Source organism: Electrophorus electricus, chromosome 3, assembly GCF_013358815.1.
Source record: "Electrophorus electricus isolate fEleEle1 chromosome 3, fEleEle1.pri, whole genome shotgun sequence".
Classification (NCBI taxonomy): Eukaryota; Metazoa; Chordata; class Actinopteri; order Gymnotiformes; family Gymnotidae; genus Electrophorus; species Electrophorus electricus.
Genome location: NC_049537.1, coordinates 5,282,768 through 5,302,831, shown reverse-complemented (window position 1 = coordinate 5,302,831; position 20,064 = coordinate 5,282,768). Strand labels below are relative to the sequence as shown.

The 20,064-nt window shown below is 40.4% G+C and overlaps 1 protein-coding gene across 5 annotated transcripts in view; it reads right to left on the bottom strand.

The window, feature by feature from the left end:
- kank4 (KN motif and ankyrin repeat domains 4) overlaps positions 1 to 20,064 on the bottom strand; it is a 42,852-nt gene that overhangs the window by 16,565 nt on the left and 6,223 nt on the right. The window contains exon 2 of one of the 5 annotated variants that reach the window (XM_035524436.1): positions 11,025 to 11,142. The exons of the other annotated variants lie outside the window; for them this stretch is intronic. The gene's annotated coding sequence lies outside the window, so the exon portion shown is untranslated. The remainder of the gene's footprint in view (positions 1 to 11,024; positions 11,143 to 20,064) is intronic. 5 annotated transcript variants of the gene reach the window in all.

The following is a 20,064-nucleotide window of genomic DNA, read 5'->3' as shown; positions in this document are numbered from 1 at the left end:
AGCTTAACCACTTCCTTCTCACACACACACACCCAGTCATGCACATGCACGCGGCTACCGCTGAGCACTGCCTTGATTCCCGTTATGCACTGAAGGAAAAGGAAAGCAGCTCAGTAAGAGAGTGAAAGTCTGCATGGTAACAACTGCAGCCTACGACGCTTTACTGCCACACAGACAACGCTAGACAACGGAGAGAAGAGCCAGCAGACTACACATTCACACATGGAGAATCACATTACATATATGCTAAATGCTGGTTGCATGATCCAACGCTAGCACCCAAAAACACAATTTCACACGCACACACGTGCGTGCGTGCACACTCACGCACGCGCACACACACAGAGAGAGAGAGAGAGAGAAAAAGAGAGAGGGGGGGGGGTGAACTGGTAAGTGGGTCTAGTGCCATAGAGAATGGGCGTCTTCTGCAGATGGGCTGAAGAGAAAGCCTGTCCATTATTCCTGCACTGCAGCAACAGCACCAACCAAGTCATTCAAAAGCAGAATTGAAAGATGAGAGGGCAATGGGACAAGTCTCATGCACACACACACACACACTCACACACACTCACACACACTCACACACACTCACACACACACACACACACACACACACACACACACACACACACACACACACACACACACACACACACACACACACACACACACTCACCTGGGATGTAGTAATGCAACCTGCTCTTCATGTGAGGGGGAGGGGGAGAGAGTGAACAAGAGAGATGGAGGATGAGGGAGAGAGAGACAGACAGAGAGTGGTAGACAGAGAGAGATGGGAATTCTCACACCTGGCATGCGTAACAAATGTTCAGTGACTCTCCTCCCACCCTATCCTCACTGGTTACCCCCCCCCCATCCTTCTGATTTCAACCTGACAAAACAGGAAGAAAAGGAAAACAGGGGGATATCATGGTGGATTCTGATTGTCACATTCATTGTCACAATGAAAGAAAAAAGACATGGAGGGATAGAGAGGGAGACGGACACATAGACAGAGAGCATGACAGACTGTGCCGGACAAGCGACTGATAGACACAGCTGACCCCGCTGGATGAGAAAGACAAGAATTGCAATAAGAGGAAAACAAGAACTGCAAAGTACACCAATATCTGTGATCAAACTAGAGAGGGAGAACCCTGGTAAGAAAACGATGCTTACATTCTTTGCAGAGCCTAAACCACTATTGCAATCACATACCAACATCCCCACCCTTGGTGTTGGAAAGTTAAACTCACTAGTGGTGATGCCGCAGATGAAATGACCCAGGGAAAGGTGGACTCTCTGTGCCTCCTTATTGCTCTAGACCTCGTAAATACGGTCGAACTTTGAGTGAACTCCCTCTGCTCAACAGTGTAATCATTATTGCTGGGCGGGAGTCAATCATTAACTGTCCTGCGATAGGTCTCCTTTTCACAAATGCACCTTTATCTCCCCCTCGACACCAAGCTTTGTGAATCTGACCTTCCTTCACTATCGTGTGTGAGAGGCTGGCAGTTCTACAGTACATATTCACCATATTAAACTATTTATAAATATATATAACAACACTTATACAAAAAAAGGGTCCGTATAAAATAGAGATGGCACCAATCCGATATCACGTATTGGAACTGTATCGATATCAGCAAAAAATGCTGGCTCAGATACCGGGGGAGAAATTTTTAAAGGAAACCGATTCGATAATGTCACAAATCAAGCCTGAACAAAACATAGCAGCGCTTTAGAGCAGCACATAGCAGGTCAGCAATGTTAGTTGTAGCAGATCACATAATAACTGTCGGGTTAGTTTGTGCAGTTTATACACCAATGTGGAGTTTAACTGTAGCCTTTTCTTCACATTAACGATTAAAATCATGTTTGAATGCATGCACTCACAGACGTGTGATGATTTGCATTTCGAAAACTCTGTGGGTAACAGGGTATTTGCCTTCTAGTGAGAACATTAAATAGAAAAACAGTGTTTTAGAACTGTTCACCATCATAGATCTGAGACCAATGGGGATTTGTTTATTAATCCGTTCTTTAAAAACAAACAAACAAACAAACAAAAAAACTATGTTGTTTCCCGTTTGTCCGTGAAGTTAAGGAAGTTCATGGTTGGGGGAAAGAGACAGAGCAGCAGAAATCTGATAGAAACTGAGACAGAGAAGATTAAGAATCACCGAACGAGTAAAGCACGCCTCTAAATTCATGAAGCTAAATAGCCTCCTTAATTTCTTTAGTATATTCAAAGCACAATAAAAAGTGGAAGAGCTGCTGAGTTTTAAGATGGACTGGAAACTTCAGCCATGTGCATATATTTTTTCAGCTAAAAGAAACAGACATCTTGTAAAGGTTATCAGATTAAAGTTCTTTTGGTTTTAAGCAGAGGTTGAATGAAGAGAGACTTTTAGCACAGGTAGTACTCCTGGTGTGTTTGTGGGGTGTGTCAGGGGTAGAACATCGATTTACCACTGAAATTCACAAGAAGAGTTATAAATCACTATTAAATTGTGGAGTTACAGTTGTATTCAATAATGAGAAAGAAAAATGAAGACCAATTATAGTGTCAATTTCAGGAGTCAGTATTGATATCAGGTGACATTCAAATGCAAGATATTAGTATCAGTTCATACAGAAATATTGGCCATGTCTAATAGGGTTAGTATGTCTATACCTAATGATACTGTATACAAAGCCCCACTTCACCATATTCAAACTGTGTACATTAGCAGGAGCTCTGGAGTCCTATTCAGTCCAACATGGCCTATTCCAAAAGAGCCTTATCTGGAGCAGTAGTTGAGAGATTTGCCAATCCCAAAGCTGAGATGGCCTTGCCGTGGTTATATTTCACAGCGGTACAGAGTAAGTCACAGGCCTGTGTCAGGGCTATGCTTTAAGAACTAGACAGGAGAGCAGGATGGATAGCGAGCATAGACCGGACAAAGTATGTAGAGCTCCCCCCGTCTGGTGCCTTGATGATGTAGAGCGGTTATAGGCATGGATTACTCACAAACGCCACACAACGCACATGCCCCACAGGGGTCTTGTTGAGGTCCTTTTGCATGTACTGTATTTTCATTTGGATGATTTATTTGCCTAATGAAAGCCCATTTTCATTCTTCTTCTGCTCCGGCTGGCTGGGCGGAACTGGAATTAAGCCAGCTATAAATACCCCCCCCCCCCCCCCAACCATGGCTCTCTTTTATTTAAGAGATGGAGCACCACACATGTCTTAAATAACACACACAAACATAACCCCTTCCTCCACAAACAGGCAGCGGATTTAGCCTTCTTTCCTAACAGAGGCAGAGAACATGGAGAGAGAATGCAGGCAGTCTACAGCATGGCACCGTTCAGAAAATAGGTCATATGAAACCCCAGCACCAAGCACAAGCATCTGCATCCCCTCCAGAAGCCTGTGGCCTCATGTAACCAAAGAACCATACATTCACATATATGGAACATGTGGCCCCATGTGTGTCCAAGCGTTAGTAATGCAGCCTGATAGTATTTCTGCCCATTTCCTGCCCAAGTTATAGATTTCCATACATAGCACTCGATTCCGCTGCTATCTTCAGACCTTTGCTTTATACACTACACCAGACCTCTGTCATATATGTTGTGCTAACAGTGATATGTCCTCTGTTAACTAAAACGTCATCTTGGCCAAGACTGGAATGTGCCCTACATCCCCTCTTTTGTTCATTTCAAAATGGTGGAGAGAACTTTGCCGGCTGTTCCAGCATGAGAAAAGCTACACTAGGCAAAAGAGACGGGAATAGCTGGATCGTGTGTTCCCCGGCAGCTGCAAAGTCATGAAGCTCAATATAAAATGGATATACAGGATGGAGAGTGTATTTGCTCCCCTGAGGGGAAAAAACGCTTCAGTAAACACAATGCAAAGCAGCGTTCTGGCACTTCCACGAGCCTGAGAAACATCTCACTAACCATATATAGGAAAGGCCTACACATTTATCACATTTCAGACTCTGGAATGACTGTTTTTTTATTTATTTCTGCTCTATCTTGCTGTCTTATGTTTCGTCCTTGTACGTGTTGTCAGATATTGCTAGCAGATTGCTGGAACAGAGGTAAAGGGGACACACCAGAATGAACCTCTAAGAAACTTTCACTCTTAACTACTGTAAATCCCCTGTCTTGGTTAGAAACCACAACAATAGCTCTTTCCTCATGCTAGGCAATTGTGTGTTGATGTACAATAGTAACAGCAGGAGATTTTGTTACATAGAAACTTTTGCAGAATAACAAAAAGTTAAAAAGAAAAATGTGTGAATTTTTCACAACAAAAGTGTCATGACTGCCATGTTTTAACCAGAGGCATATATGAAATAAACATCTCATAGTCTGTTCTTCCAAATGAAAAGTGCAATGATATGCAAGATGTAGGCTACATTGTACTACACTAGATTGTATCAGCAGGGAGCTTAGCCTATATTCATAATTCTAAGGTGTATATACTGTCATTCTGGGGAAATTCAAATATATCCACATTTGATAGCATGATTGTGTATACCAGCAGATTGATGCCAGCTGGTTGGTACATTAAAAGTCCAACCATAATGTGAAAAATGTCATGTTACCAAACCACAACCGTTTAATGGAATTCCACTACAAATCTATTAATGACTACCACACATTTAGCTTCATCTCATCCCAAGTGACAGCATACACTGGGAATGTACTCTGATGGCTTTGATCAAAGTCCAGCATCAGGTTCAGCTCAGCCCACATCACAAGGCTGCACCAAGCCTTGAGAAATGCTGATATTAATTGCCACTCAGAGCCATCTGGGCTATTTAATCACAGTGGCAGATAAGGTGCCATATTATATTGCATTGTCATTAAACAGCATCGCCCGCTACAGATATGAAATGCTTAAGGGGTGGAGCAAACAGAAACTAATATCTCTCACACCAATTAAAACTGTTTCCACATTACAAGTTCAAATGAAACACATTCCTTAACAACCTCAAAAAGCTTAACAGCCAATATTTTGAGAAAGGGGAACAATAGTATAGCTCTGATTTAATTAAAAATACCGTTTGGAAACAAATGGGTGGCATGTAGAGAGAAGGAGAGGTGAGGACAGTTGCAGTGTGTGGTTAGTGTGAGGCCAGCCATCAACTCACCAATGACGAGACAACTGGGATAAGAAGAGCCTTGAGAATGTAAACATGGTAGGAAGGATGGAGGATTAATGGGGACATGAGTGCATGGCACCAGCCTCAAAGAATTCAGAGGACATAGAAGAAAGAGGGTAGCTGTAGAGTGACTAGCACAGTAGAAGAGCGAAATGTTGTGAGGCGAAGCTGCAACACGCATGAGAACCGATGAGTAGGAGGGAGGAAGAGATTGCGTGGAACTACTGCATGTAATAAAGTGAATGTTGAGATCTACGGTTCCTCCGGTATGTTCTGTCAGGGGAAGACGCCGCTGTGTCCAGTTGAGAAAGGGGAGCATGGAGAGAAGTGGGCTGGAGGGGAGCGTGAGCGCGATAGAGAGAAGTCAGACCAGGCTTACTAAGGCAGAGTGCAGTGTGAGGGAGGCTGATAAGGCCTTCAGGGTGTTTGTGTTCAAACTGCCACCTCTGAACCAGGCAAACAGGCCTGCTGTGGGGAACACCAGCTAACGGAAAATTTTACCCTCCATGGGGGGAGAGGGAGGGATAGAGAGAGAGAGAGAGAGAGAGAGAGAGGTGCCCCACTACTGGAAGATGAACTGAAATGTGAGATTTCATAGTTTGTGAAACAGAACATGTTTTAGTGCTAAGCTAACCACAAAAACAAAGCTTCCAAATATACCTCATCTAGGATTTCTGTTTGAAATACCTGTATTATCTTGCAAAATTAATTTTGTTCATTCACGAAGAGATCAGTCCTCTGAAACATGAAACGAGCCAGTGCTGACCTGATGAAATTGCAGCTATAAAGTACACCTGACTTGACCAAAAAAATCAATCAATCCATAAAAATAGCTTTCATTAAACAGAGCTACATTAGAAAGATCGTCTTTAAAGCAGATGAAACTATGCTTTGTTGACCTTCCCTTTAAGGCCTTCTAAAGTTTCAACAAATCACACACATTCCCATCACCCTCATAGCACGGCATTTAGTGGCGATTCACCTTTCCCCTTCACACATGGATGGAGTGTGTGTGTGTGTGTGTGTGTGTATTGGTGTGTGCCTGATTTATGTATGGGTGCATATTGCTAAAGTGGTATTGACATATGTAACGGATACCATCACCCCCGAAGAACAGGGTAGCCTGACAGAGAGCGTCACCGCTGAACAATAGGACAGTGTGATTAAGGCTGTCACTCAGAAGGGTAAGCGTGTGCTCTGGGCGGCCCAGGGAGCCGATTCGGTCTAGTGGTCAGAGCACATCTGTCACCTGGAAGACCTCCCTCTGCCTTTGCTACAACATGATTAAGGGACAGTGTTTGCACGTTTGGAGTCATGGGAGTGTTAGTAACAGGAATATCCACAGACCTTAAGATTAACACCAGTGCTAATTCTAACATGATATTTTAACACAATTCTAGTGCATGTGGATGCACACAAGAACACAGCTAAAAATGAAATCCTTTGCTCGTCGTGCCTGCTCTATAGACTTAGTCATGCACTCTGCATTTCCAACCCCTAAAGATTTTTCTTGCTGTTCATCATTATCTTGAGAATCAATATTATGTGTACAGCACTCTCCAATCCAGCACCTCATTACCTGCCAGACAGCCAAAGGGAGCCGTTTAGTGAACCCGAACGTGCTGATGCCTGGTGGGGGTTGCTCCTTTAGCAGACCTACTCCTGCTCTGTATTGGAGGTCCGCTATTGTGTAAACTCCTCCCACCCTCCTGAACATCTGAGGAGGCTAAATTACTCCCACTGTCTGTAATCTCTGGAATCTATTGGACAAGTGTAAGGAGAATAGCAAAAGAGGGGAAAAAAAACTTGATACAAACCCAATAAAAATCTAAACACCACTTTGAATCCTTTCAGCAATGTGGTCTATCGTGACACCAAATAAATGTGTGCAGAGGCCAACCAAACATGGGTCCTGATGCACATGTATATATATTTTTTTCTCTATGCACCCCTGGTTCTCTTCCTCAGTTTGGACAGAGCACTCTCCACCATTTCACTGCGTGTTATACTGTGTATGACTATGTATGTGACAAATAAACCAAACTTGAACTTGAACATGAGATGTTATGCGCACGTTATGTAAATGCTGCACTGATTATATATATATATTATAATTTCTGATTGTTGATTATTAATTATAATTAGCATGAATGATGTTAGTGACCATGTACCATATGTTCCCTGTTTCAGACAATTAGCTGCACATTTCAATCAATGTAAAGGAGGATCAGTTGATTCAGAGCTTAATGTTGTGTAACTGGGCCATATGGCGCTGGGAGGCACAGTGCCTAGCATAGGTCTCCCAGTGTTCTGGTTACTGGGTTTAAACGAGATTAGACTACAGAAGAGACTATAGATGAGACTATAGAGACTAAAGATATAGACAATACTATAGATAGGCCATATGGCGCTGGGAGGCACAGTGCCTAGCATAGGTCTCCCAGTGTTCTGGTTACTGGGTTTAAACGAGATTAGACTACAGAAGAGACTATAGATGAGACTATAGAGACTAAAGATATAGACAATACTATAGATAGGCCATATGGCGCTGGGAGGCACAGTGCCTAGCATAGGTCTCCCAGTGTTCTGGTTACTGGGTTTAAACGAGATTAGACTACAGAAGAGACTATAGATGAGACTATAGAGACTAAAGATATAGACAATACTATAGATAGGCCATATGGCGCTGGGAGGCACAGTGCCTAGCACAGGTCTCCCAGTGTTCTGGTTACTGGGTTTAAACGAGATTAGACTACAGAAGAGACTATAGATGAGACTATAGAGACTAAAGATATAGACAATACTATAGATAGGCCATATGGCGCTGGGAGGCACAGTGCCTAGCACAGGTCTCCCAGTGTTCTGGTTACTGGGTTTAAACGAGATTAGACTACAGAAGAGACTATAGATGAGACTATAGAGACTAAAGATATAGACAATACTATAGATAGGCCATATGGCGCTGGGAGGCACAGTGCCTAGCATAGGTCTCCCAGTGTTCTGGTTACTGGGTTTAGACGAGACAAGTCTATAGATGAGACTATAGACAAAACGAGACTACAGATGAGACTATAGATGAGACGAGGCGAGGCAAGACTAGGAAACGCAAGGCAAGGCAAAACAGAACAAAACAACAGTAGTCATATATTTATCTTCCTTAGGGGAATTCCCTTTATTTGCTCAGTGCTTTTTAAAGACCAAAAACAACAAAATAAGTTAAATGTTCTAAGCACACATAAAATAGCTAACTATTTAAGGGTTCCCACATGCCCACATGGATAAACCTCAATTTGTTTTTTGGGGTTTTTTTGTATTTAATTTAGATGTGGAGTGAAGCCATGCACAGGAAGAAGATTGATGGATTGGGCATGGTGCAATAATGAACCCAGCCTCAGGCACCTGAAGTACTCACAGTACTGCTAAATCTACACAGACTGTGCAGCTTGTCCACAGTGTATGTTGTACATAGAGCAAAAATCTTTAGACATTTTAAAACTTCACTACATGCAGTTTACTTTAGTTCACTTCTTACTATGTCTATTTTTGTAAGATAAAAGAAAATGTATTCTGATTCTATAGAAGAATGGCAGATAAATAAAAAGAAAACAATAAAAAGACAGACAGAAAATAAACTTGAACTGAACAACAAAGAAATAGCCTATGTAAAGGAAAGAATGTAAATAAATCACAAAAGAAAAAAAATGGCTGAAAAGAAAAAGAAAAGAAGAATCTTGAGAAGACTTCAGAAGAATCTTTCCAGATGTACGACTAAAGAACGCCCTATCTACCCTTTCCTAGTGTTTGAACTTTCCTCCTTTGATTTTTAGTCCCAAAACAATGTGGCTACTGTTACATCAAGTTCACTACAGATTTGTAACGCGCACACACACACACACACACACACACACACACACACACACACACACACACACACACGTGTGTACATGTGCAAAATTCACATGCAGACAAACTGAAAAAGCTGTCTGAGAGAGGGGGTTGTCAAATGTCCAAAATAAATATATATGTGTTTGTTTATGATGTGGTCTGGTCTGCCCTGCAGCTAGGAGTAGATGGAACTTACTCTGCACAATTTACACTATTATGCTCCTGTTGCAAATCATTTTCTCTACTGGCCCATGAAAAACTCCCAGTTTCCTACATATATACTGCTTAGAAATATTATTATATTTACTCTTGATAGGGGTCACTGCTGAGCATAATTAACTGTGGAAGTACAGAAGGACGTTTACATAAGAACACTTTTTGCATTGACTTAATGCTCAAACTGAAAGAATGGCAGGTAAACCGCTCTGCACCCCAGTCCATCTCAGAGTAGTTTATATTCAATAGTTTACATGCCTTTCAAACAATCAATAGTAGTGTAAAAAGAAAGAATGAAATCAATATGTGCTTTACTCTGTACATAATTATTAGGAATTATAATTATCAATGTAATTACAAGTATAATAATTAGTAGAAAGTACGTTTGAATGTGTGACTATGGCAGGGAGCAAATAAGGAGTGTCTCCATATCGAATAACGTCAACAAAAGAGCACAGTGGTGAGCTAGACAGTACAAAAGAAAGGCAAAACTCGCTAGCAGTACTGACGCGAAGCGTGAAGAAGCTGAAGAGCAGGCTACGGCTCAGAGCGTCAACGATGGCGCTCTATGGGAGCACAGTGCACAGCACTAGAGCAGAATACCCGTGGGCTTAAATAGAAGAGAGAACAAAGCAGACAAACAATGCACAGGTGCTTGTGTTCAATACTCAGGTGATTGGGAGCAGTGCAGGTGTGATGTGTGTCCTTCGTGCTTGATGCACTGTGACAGAAAGTAAGCAACAGCTGTTAAATTCTATTGGGCATATATCACATCTGCAGCATTTAGCCAAGGCTTTTATTGAAAGTGACTTATAATTCTGACTAAATGCAGCTTGAGGGTTAAGGGTCTTGCTCAGGGGCCCAACAGCAGCAACCTTGTGGTAGTGGGACTTGAACTGATAACCTTCTGATTACCAGTCAAGGACCTTAACCACTGAGCTACCAGTGCCCCCTATGTAGCCCATATTGGTTATGGACCCACAAACACAGAAAAAAGGACACTGCATAAAACCACACGCAGTACACAGTGAAATCATAGACTCATACTCTAAAAGACACCCATCAACTGACAAACACATATCCTACGTGTAATTTCTAACCTAAAATTAGGGAGTAGACATTCAAAAGATGTTATTTGCATACAAATACAGTTTTTTCATACAAAGGCATAAATCCATAACCACCTTTGCATACCAAATATAATTTGATTCACCTACTTTGAAGCCTCACAGCGACAACGAAGTTTACTGCTAATTCACAACTTTCACTAATTTGGACACGAGAGTGAGAAAAAAGAAAGAGGATTAAAAAAAGGATGAGATGGAGATATAGATAGACAGAGACAGAGATAGAGCTGCTTTGGCCTCCCACTCTAGATAAGATAATCTACCACTTGGATTTGGGCTGGTGTCTACACTGCCAGCAGTGCAGTATGTGACTGACGTGCTAATAACAAAAGCAACGCGTAAATGCTAGCAGAAGACACAACAAGCCTTTACTTTGTGACGCTTGTCAGACAGTAAAAGTCTCTTAAGGAAAACTTGATTGTTTTCTTAAAACTAATAAATAAATGTATTGTAACAGGCGCTGTACTAAAACACTTTAGATATATTGTGTACAGATCATTTGTAAGACAAGGTATATATCGTATGGCATAAGGAACCTGCAGGACATGTTCTCATCCTCTGTGAAAGCAGTATGGTCGCTATGGAAAGTTTTAGCTGAGGGTATGACAGGGTGGATTAGGACCTTTGTAAATACCTTGCATGCATCAGGCAATAGGCCGTAAAAAAAGCCAGAACAGCTCCTTGGTTTCCATTCTTCCATTCCAAACACCCAGTCTCTTGTTCCTTTGGGCATCAAAGGCATCAGAGCGCCTCTAAACGATAAAATATTGTCTCAAAAATAATGTCACCAATGAAAATATGCATTAGGTGACATCTACACACATATAAACACACATGATCATGGGACGATAATAAATAATATGGATTCTGGTGACTACACAGTCTCTGGAGGTTTTCCCCGAGATGAAAAGCACATTTTAAAAACATAATTAGATTGGTAAATTATGGAAATAGTCAAATTGTAATTGATCACCCCTAAAACATTCCATTAGATTTGTCTCAGCAGTTAGAGGTGATTTTTCATGCAACTCCATTTCTATGAAATCCAACACAACTCCTAGAAATTCTGAGTGATATCAACGAATGTTTCAAGAGCCTTTGGATGCTCCACCATGTCTTTTGTAATGGGATATATTACTGGACAACAATTCATCTTATAATTTCAACCAAAAATGGGTTGCTTCTTTCTCCTTATTCAATATACTCTGAACAAGGGTATTTTCACTCACACCTACATGCACACACCTCAGCTAATTTCTATGCCTATTGACAAATGTATTTTAGTTAATGAATAAAGGGTTACATGTTTTAGAGACAACATGTGCCTCTTGCTTCTCTATGTGACCTACTGCAGTCTGCCTAATTCCTCTGGCAGATAGACTATACTGTGTTAAGTTTTTTCTTTGATCTGCCTCATTCTTCCTATTGCTTTTTATGGCTATCTTCAGTTTTTCCACAGATGTAAACCTGCACCAGTGAATCTCTGCATCCTCTGGAGCTCAGAAAAAGGCGAATGTTTCAGCTGGGAAATGTACCAGCTGGTAAAAACAGCCACCGTCTAGCAGTTTTGGATTAATGGAATGTTTTTTTCTTTTTCATTTTGTTATATGTAGTTTAAACAGAACTCACCAGCTTTTTTATCAGACATGAACGCATTCCTAAGGAATCTGGAAATCTGATAAGGAACAGAGCTTTCAGAGAAAATCCTGTGGATAAATACTCAATAGATATAATACATCTAGTACCCAGTATTCTTTAGTCTTTAGATTAGTCTTTACATGGCTTTCTGAAGATAACACATTCTTGCATTTACATCCCAAAGCCTTTGGTATACGGCTTTAGCTTTTACTATGGGAGTGAAATGCAACAGAAATTTAAAAGATAATCCTCAGTTTTGAGTAATTTGTAAAGTGAAAAAAAGGTTCTGTTTAAAACTGTTTTAAGAGATAACAATAAAACATTGTAATCATGTATTAAGTCTGTACGTTCTTAACACATCCTTAGGTCTTAATTCCATGAAAACCTACCTGACTGTGACTGTCATGAAAATGGTAAACTGTCATGATTTTCCTTCAGACAAAAACAGAGAAGATAAGAAAACAAAGGGAGGCCAATCAAATGCACAGCCAAGATGCACCTCACTCCAATACGAAAGAAGCAAAGCGCTCCCAAGGTCACATGCTGACAGCAGGAGCAGCCTCGGAGGTGCAGTGGGAAAGGCTCCTGTTCCATTTCTCCATTTCCCCTGCACCGAGGGCATCTTATTCCCCCGGTGAAGGACAAGCTGAGCCTCACTAAAGACAGCCTCGTGTGTTCCAGGCTCTGAGCCACGTGTTATGAAAGAGGATAATAATGAGATATGATGCTATGTAGATTCATGCAATCAGCTACATGTATGCCATTCATTAAGGCCCCTGAATGGGCCCAAACAGCGTATGGTATCGAAGCACATGGCATACCATTGCTCAAAGCAAATATGCTAACTCTATAAAACTTTCTTTTCATGAACAACTTTCTTAGCAATGTTTCATGGCCAGCTTGTCTCTTCTTCTGACGACAGAAGTTCACCAAAGACACAATCAGTGGTTGTACAGTGAGTGTGTGTGTGTGTGTGTGTGTGTGTGTGTGTGTGTGTGTGTGTGTGTGTGTGTGTGTGTGTGTGTGTGTGTGTGTGTGTGTGTGTGTGTGTGTGTGTGTGTGTGTGGCGAAACACAATTGTTCAAAAGGTTTGAAAATCAGCCTACTGAGCATATCATGATGGACATGCATTCATTTTTCTAAGAGATTAATTTCAGCTGAAACATTTGGCAGGAACCAAATGACATTCTGACTTTAGATTGCCTTTTGTTTGCTAGCTCTGAAAAATAAGGAAACACACCATCAAATAACTCAAGAGATGGGTGGCTCTTTATTGCCTCAATGCTACTATGTTCTTAATTGAGCCCAACCTAAACAGCTGTAGAGGGCATTCATAAGAGTACATATACTGATAAACTGTAGCAAGGAAAAAGCATTGCCTTGGAACCTGATGGATGAAACAAACCTCCTAATCAAAATCATGCTGGTCTATACACTTACAATTTAACATCTTTTTTGAATGTACAAGTCCACTTAAAGTCTAAGCTCAACATTTCCGTGCTCATTAGCTACGCAATCATTAGGTTTGGTACAATTTCCCTGAAGAAGGAGTGGGCATAATTGGTTGCACACAGCATGCGGGAAAGAAAACAATAAATTCCACCTGGCCACATTATTATTTGATTCACTGAAGCCTGAGAATATGACTGACTTCTAACTGAGACATGTTGCTTTCCCCAAATGCTGTGTGTTGCACAGTGGCTCCGCTTGCCTAGACAACATTGTCACCTAGAAATCAGGGCTAATGTAGGCCAAATAAAAAGGCTCAACATCGATCACTAGAGGGAATCAATACATTGACATTCAAATAATTAAAAGGAACTGCCCCATTGAGTTCAAATGTTCAAATATTAAACTGGTGGCTTCCATTTTGTACTAGTCACAAGTCCTGTACAAAGGTATGACATACAGAGCAATACAGAGTCAGCAACTTGTACTTTGGATTAATGACAGAGATTTATTAAGTAATCTACAGCAAGACATGCTTCTTTCATATACTACTACTACTACTACTACTACTACTACTACTACTACTAATAATAATAATAATAATAATAATAATAATAACAACAACAACAAAGACAATAATAATAATTTTTAAATTACATAGCTCTTTTTAAACAAGGTTTATAAAGTGCTTTACAGAAATAAGATTGACTTAATTAAAGATAAAAGAAGATAAATCAAAAGAATATAAATCAAAGAACAACAAAAATGAAATTAATTAAGATAAAACAAGGATGAAATGAAGCTAATGTAAACAGATAGGTCATAAACATCCTCTCAAAGCGCCTAGATCATCATGAGTAGAATGCCAAGGGTAGCGCTACCTTTCTAAACATATATCTCCTCCCTCAGAGACATATCCACATTTCCTGAATTATTGTAAGCATAGCTGTTTTCTTAAGTGCAGTCTTGGCTTGGGATTCTTACTCTTTCTGCTTTATTGTTGCTCGATTTTGCTTCCCTTGCATTCTTTCCTTTAGCCACAGATTTGTTTTTAAGCTTTGACAGGCTCAAGCCATTGCTAACTCATTCAAGTAGGCAACTCCACCAGCAATTGTTATTCTTTAGTAGGTTATTTGCTTTCTGAATTCTGACCGAAATCTGCCCAGTGGAAACTACTGGAGGAGAAAACACCGTGAGAACGCTGAGAGGTATCAGAGATGTTCTGCAAGATTCAAAAAGTATTACAGTGATACGATCAACATCATTTAAGAACAGGCTCCAGGCTTAACGAACAGTCTGTTATCACTATGGCCATCTTTTGGATGGAAATAATTGGAAGGGCAGCTATGTTCTATTATTCATTCTTTAGCCCTTTAGTCCCTGCATTTCCACTCTCTTTAATCTTCCATTACCTCTTCTCTTTGCACAGAATAAGACTAACGGCTGTGACGCAACTACGACCTGCTCCGTAAGAATCACCTCTGCTTGCTTGAGAGTAACCATGCAGCAATATGCTGTGGGATTAGTTTCTAATCAGTGACAGTACTGGTCCCTCCTTCTGCAACCACATCAGCCTCAGTGTGTCACTTCATGTCAGTGATGTCATTTAGGAATGCGCAGGGTTTTACAAGTTTAATACCACACACACCTCTGCCAGCGCCGTCTTGGCAGAAGCGTCACGCTGTGCAAAACACTGAACAGAAGCACTGACCCGGGGCAGCTGCCTCTGTGAAAGCTTATGAGCATGTAGAGCTTCCCTAAAATGACGTTCAAAGACACTGTGAATATTGCAGAGGTGCTGATTGCCATTGTGAATAAATGCCATGTGCAGCACATCACTGGCGAATTTAGCCTGAGCTGAGTAATTATTGTAATAAAAACTATTTGAATTCCTACCTATGTAATGTTAATCTAAAACTTTGCAAGTTGTGCATTAATTCTGAACTTCAAGACAAAGCTGTTTGGGTAAACTCTTACCGCGAACAAGCCATCAATGTGCTGCTTGATAGATGTGAGAAAGTTTAGACTCGTGAAACAAACAAACATCCAATCAACGAATATAAATTTTAAAAATGAGTCCATTTTTGTTATAATCCACAAAAGTTTCTACATCCTTGTAGTACTTTCCCGTCTTATGTATATGCGTTAAATGCTACCCAGTGTACAGACTATGTATTGTGTAGATCGTGACAAACATAAATATGGCTCAAACACATAGGCCCCTAATTGTTACTGGCAGTCTGACCATAATAAATAAAATGTATTAATATAAGGAGCCATAAACAGTTTTCATCCAGTCAATAATATACAGTTCACAAAAAAGAGAAATTCTTCTCAGGTCAGAGGTCATCAGTACTTGACCCTGTTAGGACATTGGCTTTACCACCAGATCTTATCTAGCTATACCTCCACCAAAGGGCAGAGCTTCGTTATAGCCTGTTCCAAATTACTGGTTTTAGTCTGGACCTGTACTGAATGCACAAAACCCTTGCTATCAGGACAAGTCTCCAGCAGTCTTCTAAGCAACCACGAATCACAATGTGCTGTTGTTGGGCCAATATAATGACAATGTCACTGGACACAAAACACTTTCATTCTTTATTTCACTTTTTTCCTGAAGGTAAATACTCTTGCACCCATCCTTTCCAGAAAAGGTTTGAAATGTACTGAACTTGCTTACATCTGCACGTAAGGTGAAAATCATTCTTCTCAGAGAGTCCAGGTGGTAAAATAGTCTTACCCGTCATATGGAGGATGTGATTGGAAGTGAGAGCTTTTGGATCACCTGGACCATTTGGATAACGGGACAGCTTGGTGACGGTACGATCATTTAAAATGGCTTCTGCTTCACACAGGACAGCGTGGAATTCCTCAGCCATCGATGTCTGCTGATTAAAAACTACAGAGAATGACTGCAACCATCCCTATGATATGTGCTCACACACCACTGCACTGTGAGCCTGCTGGTGACTTAAACGTCCACTGAATCCCTTCCCAAAGTAAGGCCTCATTAGATCTAGCTGTTATTCAAAGTGAAAAGTGCTTTCTTTCTCAGCTCTCACAAAGTTGATACCATTATTAGACAATGTGGGACACAACCTCTCTGACCGATGAAACTGCACAATGCATTAATACATATATCTGTTTCCAGTAAATAGGTTACTTTAAATTAACTGCTCTACTTGACATTCAAGTGAATATCACTCCATAACACTTCACCATGCTGTGTCCTTTTTTTTTTCTTTTCTTTTTTTTTTACATAAACAGGCCCAAAATAATCTACTCTGACGTTGGTAAATGGAGGTAGCTCAGGTATAACTCTTTCCACAGGTAAATCTGCCATTTTTATGTTCAAGTACCTTTCCTCTATAATGCCTAGAGACGACACAAATGGAAATGATCCTTGTTGCAACCGAATTAGCACCTGTGATGCAGTACTCGGCTCATAGCCTAGACAACACCTGCCTTCTCCCACCATGCCCCAATGTTTCATGAATATGATATAGGAGAGATGAAATGTACATATCTTTACACAATATGACTGGTTGGTTGTCTCTATAGGCACTGCTATCTTTCTGAACTGTCTTCCAACTCTCAACACTCCATCTTCCAGCCTATAATAGACCCATGCTTCTTGACACTAGAACTGCCAGTCATTAATGCCACAATCTCCTCTTTATAGTGCTCCTGTTGATTGAAACAAATAACAGAACTCTCATCTTCTACATCACCAGTAATGGAGAAATGTGTTCCTGTAAAGGCTGCATGGCCCTCTTCCATCTATTATAGTTCAAACTATAATGCCCATCTTGGAACTGCCCTTTATTTGCATGAACTTCAGGTATTCTCTGAACATTTCCTCTTGATCGCTGCATGTCCTTTTCTTAAAATCATGAATGTACTGTTCAATAAGTAACTCCAATTTTCTTACTGAAATTTTGTTAGCAGTGACAGAGGAATGTTCTCATTTTTCAACTACTTGCTTGCAAATTACCATTAACATCCCTTCCTAACAAGATTCTTATGACATATGCTCCATCATCATGGTCATTGAACCCAGGGTTCCATTACACTGGTGGCATTCAACAAGTCAATATTGGCTTGTGTATGTGGAATTTGCATACAGTCTACATATGGCCACCTAGAGGGATCCTCCTGAGAGACAAAACACTCTGCAGTAAGGGGCATCTTCTTCTGTGTATACACATGAGGGAGAGAGATTTAAAAAAAAAAAAGTTTATGCCGCTAACCTCCAAGCCAGTAACCTTCAAGATGCTGACTTCTCTTGCCCCATTGTGCATAGAAGGATGGCAATTTTTCTTTTTTTTATTACTCTATTAAATATTCTTAACAAAAACTCCCAGGATTTCAACCGGACAAGTATAATTGTCATAAAAAAGTTGTCGCTCCTGGCCACTGCGTAGCCACATGTCTGAAAAGATACAAACTCAATTACTGAACATAACTCCTCTGACTACTATTCAGCAGATTTGGTCTCACCACATTTGGTCTCATCTTATGAGGGATATGTAAAATTGTAGGTTGGGTATAATAGCACATTTCACGAAGTAAACAATTTTCACATGCCTTGCTCCTGTGGCCCATAAGAAAGGAGCTGAAACCGATTCCCTTTTCATGATGAGATTTCCCTTGTAATTTAAAACATTTCTCCAATAAATGTTCACCTGAACAGAACAAGCAGGAACCCTTCTGGATTTCCTAATATCTTTGAAATCTTCACCTATATTTGAAACAATGGTATTTACTAAAGTCTTTCCTCTTATATTCTTTGTCAGTTGATCCTTATATTTGTCTGCAACTTTGTGATTCACTATTTTAATTTGTCTTTCAATGAACTCCACCAATATCTGAGATGCAGAAGACCTTTAGCAAGTGCATAGCCTTTGCTTGGTACTAGATGTAATCTCTTTTGTTGCTAGTCTTGTCCTCTACACCATGTCCAAACACTCTGATGAGGGCTTATTCTTTAAAGGATCACGATCAAAAACTGGTATCTTTCTTTTTGGCACGGTATGAGAATGAAGTGCCGTTAATTCACCTTGCCTATCAATTATCTTTAACAATGATTCAGATTCAGACATGGTGCTCTGAAGGCCATTATCCTCCTCAATATTACCGCCATGCATGTGAATCCCATAACTTGATCTATAAGGTTCGGGAACCTGATGTCTATGAACCCATGTTATTATTTGCTGAGCAGTCACATCCTTTACAGCCATCAAACTCATAAGGTTGCATGATATGAGATATGTTATTGATCAGTAACTGATCAATATGCATTTTTGACATCTTTTTGACATATCTGCAGAGGATCAGCAAGGGATCCACTTCATCCACTGCAACAACTATGTTTACTACATTTGATTGCAACATTTAAACACACTACTATCAGGACTTATTTCTTTACCCGTTTCCCACATAATAACAGCTTTAGATACAGACATTCCCATGGTTAATGATGAGTAGTTCCTCAAACGAATCAAAATGTTAAAAATGAGTCAATTTTTATTATACTCCATAAAACAGAAAGCTTCCATATCCTTGCAGTACTTTCCCAGGATGTGGTCAAAAAAACCTAAGAGCTTCCCCATCAAGCAACACTTCATTTCTTGCTCCCATGTGCTGCCTCACGTGTACATGTTAAACGTCACCCAGTGTACAGACTGTGTGTCACAACTTACATAATAAACATATATGGCTCTGACAAAAGGTTTACGCAAAAGACCAAAGGCTCATTTATGACAAGTGCACGAGCTCTTCAGCTACTGTGCACCTTTCATCATACAGCAGCCCTAATGGAGCTCATGAGATGAAGGACTAAATTACATACTAAAGCCTGAATTCAGGAAAACCCACCAAACACCACTGTTGTTTCACCACTAGCATTACAGCCTTAAGATGGGTAGATATGGTTTGCTAAGTACTTGCAATAAATCACATCAACCTTATGACTCAGCATGAACCCCCCCCCCGCCCCCCAAAAAACAAATAATTACACCAAAAGATGCACTGGCTGCAACTGAGAAAGAGAGCAGTAAGTTTATACTGAATACCCATTTTATTAGAGACACTTATCTATTAAACACATCTTAGGCGTCCAATTAGCAGCTATAGTCCATCTGGAAACAGGATTAATGAATCCTCCAACTCTTCGTTAATGATCATGGGTGTTTTTCCTGAAAGCTTTGTAATGTCAAGATGTTCGTTAAGAATAGGTGTAAAGATAAGCTTGTTCTAGGCATGAAATCAACATCGACAGCAAAGATTGAATACCATGTATTAAATGCATTGATCTGATAAACATATAACAACTTGATAAGTCATCTTTACCAGGGCAGCGGTAGCTCGGTGGTTAAGGTACTTGACTAGTAATCCGAAAGTTGGCAGTTCAAGCCCTACTACAGCCAAGATGCTGCTGTCGGGTCCTTAAACCTCAAGTTACAAATACAAGAAGTGCATGTAGAAAAATAGTGGCTAATGAGTATAGGCAGGGGTGACTGCACTTCTCAAGCAAGATGAGAAACTAATTTGACATTTAAATAATTATACATGGTTATGCATATCTA